Source organism: Lineus longissimus, chromosome 6 (assembly GCF_910592395.1).
Source record: "Lineus longissimus chromosome 6, tnLinLong1.2, whole genome shotgun sequence".
NCBI classification, from domain to species: Eukaryota; Metazoa; Nemertea; class Pilidiophora; order Heteronemertea; family Lineidae; genus Lineus; species Lineus longissimus.
The window spans coordinates 16,497,705-16,504,535 of NC_088313.1; the positions used below are offsets into that span (position 1 = coordinate 16,497,705).

The following is a 6,831-nucleotide window of genomic DNA, read 5'->3' on the forward strand; positions in this document are numbered from 1 at the left end:
AAGTTTCTTCCAAATATGATGCAATGCACAAAGTGAGCGGCAGTACCACAACGCTCATACAAGCAGATCGATTTCCTGTTCTGTCTGGTCATTTTGTATGTCATAATCCCAGCTACAAGAGCTCTTGCTCACACATCTCATAAACCGCGGGTTAATGGGAGTCAGCCGTCAAATAACATTATCGGAACTGCCCTGCTCTGATGACCTCATGAAGATTAAGGGCCGGCAGTAGTTGAATAGCCTTCTCCTAATAGAGATGGATGAAGGCTTGTGATATTTTTGAAAGAAGGGGCTAAATGGTGAATGCCACTTTTAGCTACCCTTTCCCTATTTGATTGGTACTTGGTTATGTTTTCAGTCACGATGTAAATTTAAGCTAGTTCCAACAGGTATGTAAGAATCGATGACTTTTGACACCAAGGTCAAGATAGCTAGGAAGACCAAGGATTATCATTGGGCAGTTATCACGATGACGTGTAGTGAACGAGGGGACAAGGTTGATGTCTAACTGGAAAATACTAGACACTGCTGGATTATCGTGTTTAATGAGAATCGTGTTCAAGGGGAATTTCTCACCAAGATCCGTGACTCGGCAATCGCCGCCGAGAGTAGCCACGTTGAACTTGACCGAATCAGCATCTCACGGTTTAAGGAGTTTCTCCCGCTGATCGACTCCAGTCACAAAGTAGCTAACCTCTCTAATAGGCGCGGGCGGCGATGATGAGGAAAGCGATCAGTCTCTATCACCTTTTCCTCAATGGACGCGCCAGTGCGTTGATGATTACGTGATAGCTGTATAGCTGCCGAAGTAGAGCAGACTACTCTCTTTAACAATAGTATTTAATGATACTATCATTGATTGAATATGGACAATATTTACACCTGGTGTTGCAGTAACAACACATTAATCAACGTTGAATTCATACCACATCAGTTTAAATTTTTCAAATCATTATGTTGGCATATATGATGTATCGACAGGCAGCTGGGCCTGCAGAAAATTATACAGCAAACCTAACCTTGTTCCTATATATTCATTCTGCCCTTGTGTTTAGATTAGCCACACAGAGGGATACAAAACATATGTTTATTTGGATGAACAGACTTTACCAATACGAAGATTGCGTTTAAGATAAGCTCCGTCTTACATCTGAGGAAATACGAACATATGTATCAATACAATTACACCTTTAACAGGCAGGTTATGTGCTTATCTTCTGCTAATGAGAGACTTGAAATAATTGGTATATCATGGCAGGAGAGACTGTGAGGAATGTAAAATATGGATTTTCTGGCAAGCTAGAAAATGCTAGTAGGTATAGTAATGTTATCGATTGATACCGGTACTAAATATGGTAAGTAATGAAAAGTGACATACTGGTCATATCATATTCGATGCCGTGTCGTAATAAAAGTTGCCTACAGTGGTACATGTACCAAGAAGATGCAGATGAACCTGGCAAAATTGTCTGCTTCTCCTGCTTCTTCTTCCTCTTCTATCTCTTCTTCTTTGCGTTCCAAAGTAATTTACCTAAATCCTGGTATCAACGAGTTCGCTATCTGGCAGCGTCTGTAGTATTCTACATTCGGTTTCTTCAACCGCGTCCAAGGTTTACTTCTGTACTGACATACCCGTTGTCTTTTTTATCGTTGTCTTTTTTACCGGGCTTTTTTGTCCGTTGTCTTTTATTCCGTTGCTTTTTTTACCTAGATTCATCCCAAACAAGCCACCTTAAAAATGGTTTATCGTCAACGAGAGACCATTAGGCCTAAAGCCAGAAAACACCACTGCAAAGCCCACATCCGTTGTAGCTGAACGTGTCATGGCCTTATCACTAATTATTAGGGTCAATTAATACCCATTACAATTTACTGCCCAATCTGTTAGCCAAACAATCGTATATGACATTCGATAACCGTATCTTGAAAAAGCACACACGACAGGACATTACCGATATTTGTTATTCCTTTACTACCACGTATGATGACGAAAGGCAATGTTTCAGCAGCACTCTGTCATCATTCTTTGAAAATGCCCCCGTGGCCCTGTCGATTGGTTAAAATTTTCGTTTTAAATAATTATGTTCTTTGTGTGTAAGGAGTGTGCAACTATAGCCCAACACCGCGTTTTCGAATACAAAGGTGCTCTCTGTCTGCATCTATTAATCTTTTCCATTTTGTTCAAAACGTCATGAACAGCCGGTAATCTTCAAATATCAACTCACTGATAGAGTCACGGATTAAAAGTCTCATTGTCACGTATCTGATATACTGTCTGGCTTATTATTTTTATCATTGTCGCGGTTGGTGATGCAGGGGTGGATCCGAGATTTTTTTCCATGGGGAGAGAGGTCCACCATCCAGGGAATTTTAAAATCTAGATGCCCTGAGCTGCAATTTTAGAAACTACAGTTCGAGAAAACTTCTCTCTGGTAAAGGCACTTTATCAGCGTGGCGAAGGTGTCCTCTCTTGTTCGCGAATGCTCGCCCCTTGAGTAGCCGACACTGATATCATTTTTGTAACCTGGCGCACACGGCAAATTATAACCGTACCAAGAAGAGTTGTACTGTCTGAAACAATATATCTCTTGCATAAAACAACGTATCATTCAAGTAATTCGATCAACAACATCATCTTATTTTCAGGTTTTTAAAGATGAGATGCAGCCAACTATAAGACAAGGATTTACAAAATTAAAGAAGAAACCTACCTTCGCAATTTCCTCAAAGGGATAATAATCAAAAGCGATCGGTACTTTTCCAATCTTTAAATGTTTATCACCTTAAATAAAATGCGCACTAATAACGTTATCCGAGGACGAATCAGCCACAGAATTCCACTCACCAATACAACAGTATCTAATCCTTCCCACAGTTGCCAAGTTTCTACTGCTGAATGAAAAAGCAACTCTTAGTGTGTGTTTAACACGGTTGGTGGCAGCAGCGCATCTAGCTGGCCTCTGGCTACAGGGGGCTATATCGGATACCCAAGATGTTGCGACTTCACCTCCAAGGTTGAATTATAGTCATCTAGTGATGTTTTCGATTAAAATTTCCAAATTGGACATGCACATGACAAATATGCATTGTACTATATATAACAAAGTCCTCATCCAAGTCGCAGGTCATCACAACGTTCGAGAGTACGACTGCAATGTGAAACCATTTCTCAGTTCAGTTGAATCGAAATGTCATTATATGTGACATCCAGTACAGTGGGCATACCGATAACTTACAGGTAACCAAATAGGATACTAGTTGTCGAAACCATTATTTAAAAAAAAAATTCAACCACCAATTTTTCGCGGACTTCGTGAATAAATTAGATGGGGAATCTGAAAAACAATAATTCAGGACATTGATAGGCTAATGGGGCCTACTGGTCACAAATGTTAGTATTGAACTTGGTCAAAAGGTGCATAAAGCTACAAGCAGTGATAACCTTTGGCTAAAATAAAGGTCAATGAAGCCATACCAATTATCAGAAGTCTTCAGATTGCTAGGCCGATCAATATTTGTGTTACGTTGTACATATTGCGTACACAGGGCTTACTAATCTGACCACTGGAACGGGCTAGCATATAAACTTGTAGGTTTAAATACATTCCCCTGTAGAAAAAGCAAAAGCCTGTACTGTGGTAGAAAAGTCTTAGACTTCTATAAGGTAAATAGTTAGGATGGCCGGGGATTTAACAGTCAAAGGTAATTCAGTGATTCAGTGATTCAGTGGCAGATGAAAGGACTGTGAGGTTCAGAATACTATGGATAAAATGCTGACGTCATTAGCTAGCATGTGGCTAAGGTATGTATGAGCTGTACAAGGTCTAGCATTCACTAGAGAATGAAAATTTTTTGTCACTTCTGACAGGATGGTCCTTGATGGGAGACCATGGCAAATCATTTTCTGCTTCGAGCCCAAATTAAACACGTATAAAGTGACATGATCGCATTCAGACTAGACGTGGACCTCCCCGTACCGCGAGACAACTCCATCCTTGCGGCAACGTGCTCATCAGAATGTAGGCCCTACATGTAACTGAACAACCACCGCTGCAGCAAACAGTCCATTATTATATTCAGTAATTATTAATAATCTAGAATATTTAGTTTTTTAATTCTAATTCCAATTTCTTATCCAATCAGGTAGCAGGCCGCTGCCGAATCATACCCACTCCTTAGCATGAAGATGGCCACCGCTCAGCCCCTCTGGACCACGTCACCCAACAGTACGACCAACACAACGATAATATACGATGAAGAGAGTAGGTACCGAAATCCGTAGTCCGTAATCCGTAACTTTGTCATCGGTAAACATGTACATGTAGTTCCGATATATATTTTGAGATGCTCAGTGTTGTGTTGTTCAATCTGAAGGACTCAAACCCGTCTTCCAGTTACCCACAAGCCATTATGTTCTATTTTGTAAGATGATGAATCTGTAGAGAGCAGAAAGCGCAAAATGTCATGCATGTTAAATACCACATATAGCCCAAATTAATATTGTTATTCATACATGTATACCTATGTATTATTACTTCCACATGGGGCTTTTGTTTATTTGATTAAAGGATTAATATCGAACTCCGCGTAACAGGATTCTTATAGGGCTGGTAGTCTATCCACACTCTGGTTTTTGATTTGGATAGTATATCTGTAATAAGAATTTACCTCAGATGTTAAAAAGAGCACGATAAATGCAAGGAAAAAAATTATTCAGAATGTATTTACTTTTTCAGGTATACCGTTGGTGATCATTCAGTACCTGATCATTTTTGGTTTCGTCATTTTCGCTGGTACTTTGATAGTGAAGTGTATAAAGGACGGATTCAAACGAATACTTGGTAAGTGGTTGTAGTTACAAAATAAAATAAGGCTTGCCTTCTGCTGATAATATTATCGGCTGAATATTGGCCAAAACTGCTACCAACACTAGCGCCAGCTGGCCGTATTTGCCTCGACACGCGTGAGATTATCCCGCAATCGTACCAATACTAGTAAAAAAGGCAAGTTCTTAAATAGCGCTTCATAATGTACAGCATTCCCAAAGTGTTTTACATTTATAAGTCGTCGTTCAGAAAATATCAATGGGAGTTACTACGCGTATAGCCGTCCTGATTCTGTTGGTACATGTATTTCAGAAATCTTATTTACGATTTTAGGTAATAGGTTGTGTTTCTCTTACTCATCGTTTCTTTCTCCATCAGGTCATATCGTACGAACTATCCGCGACTGTTTTGGAAACTGTTGCGATTGCTTTTCGGCTTGCTGCAGACAAATATGCGACTCGTGTGAGGAATCCACGAGCCGAAGCCAGGAAGACAACATTGGCGGTGCCGTCACGGCTGAACCGATACCAACAACAGATACATCTCCACATCAAAGGAGTTTTACCAGACTACATGTAGAAAGTAAGGGTAACCTGTTTATTTACTGACTTCGTGATAATTTCCTATTACGGCGACTGCAGGCCTTCCTTGGCGCTACATTGTACAGCCCACATGTATTACAAAAAATCTAAAATCTGGCTAGGATTAACTTTTAAGATCTTAGGAGTGCTATCACATATCTTATTAAGAGTACTATCAACTGAGACGACTTTCAAACGCACGATGACTTCCTTCTTTCCTTTACTGATGATTTCCTTTGTTCTGTATACGTCTTTATTGTCATGTATATGTATACATTGACAAACCAATAACTAAAGTGCGATTACTGAAGACATCCAGTATGCCAGGATACCTATATAAGCGGTCTAATATTTGTTGGAAAATTGCAAGCTACTTCTTAAGTATGTGAAGCCTGTTTATTTGTCATTTTCGGATTCGATTTCAGGCATCGAAATTGAAGCCGACCCGGACAGTCGATGGTCCGATGGAGAAGACCCGTCTGTCCCGCCACCTTCTTACGACGAGGTTACTGCTCGACCACCCCCCGCAACTGCCCCGTCCTATAATGACGTCAGAGAGGGAACTCCTTCTGCACCATCATATGATATAATTAATACACAAGACGAGGTAATACATTGACCTATTCACTGACTTCGCGTGTCCAGTGGACATACGTTGATACTTTGTATAACTTACAATACCTGGTTGTCTAAAATTTTGCGATTGAGCTTTATACGGAATGTTGCCAAATCACATGTACACAACCTTCTCCAAACAGGCGCCCGTCCTCTTACTCAATGGCATCAAAACGACAAGAATATATTTCATTTTTTTTCAGAAATACCACTGCAAAAGTGCCAAATGCTTGAATTAGTCGTAAAAATACCTTTCCGTAGTTGATTTCATGATATAAACCTATCATCTTTTCAGTGTCCCCCTCCAAGCTATGACGCAGTGACGCGAAATCTTGATAATTATGAGAGCAACGTATGACGAAGGCTCAGCCTGGACGGGCTTCATGGTCGTAAGAATAAGGCAAAACCCGAGGCTATAAATGTTGAATATCAACATGTGCGTCATCTCTTGCATGCTTTGGAGAAGACTTCCACTGATTGATCCATAAATACGTATACAGTGATGAACCAAAGATGGAAAAGTGCAAGGAATGACCTAAATCATATATCCTTGAACGAACCCGACCTTGACGAGAGCATGGATTGTATCAAACCATAAATTTTACTACTTGGGGCTCTCCAGAGGGTCTTTGTTTATTTTTAAAAGAACTGTGTCGTACTAAAAAGTATAGCCTATGCAATTAATGTAAATGTTAAAATAAATTCATATTTTATAAAATGTCTCCATGTCCATTCACTATTTCCATTTCCTACCTTTCACTGGTCATACATCATCTCTACCCTTCCCCATTTCCACAAAAACTGCATTA

General features: G+C 40.0%; 1 protein-coding gene across 1 annotated transcript in view; it reads right to left on the reverse strand.

The window, feature by feature from the left end:
* Positions 1-2,874, reverse strand: part of LOC135488896 (dopamine receptor 2-like) — a 49,498-nt gene extending 46,624 nt beyond the window's left edge. The window contains exon 1 of the mRNA XM_064773820.1: positions 2,712-2,874. The gene's annotated coding sequence lies outside the window, so the exon portion shown is untranslated. The remainder of the gene's footprint in view (positions 1-2,711) is intronic.
* Between the last annotated feature and the right edge of the window lie 3,957 nt (positions 2,875-6,831).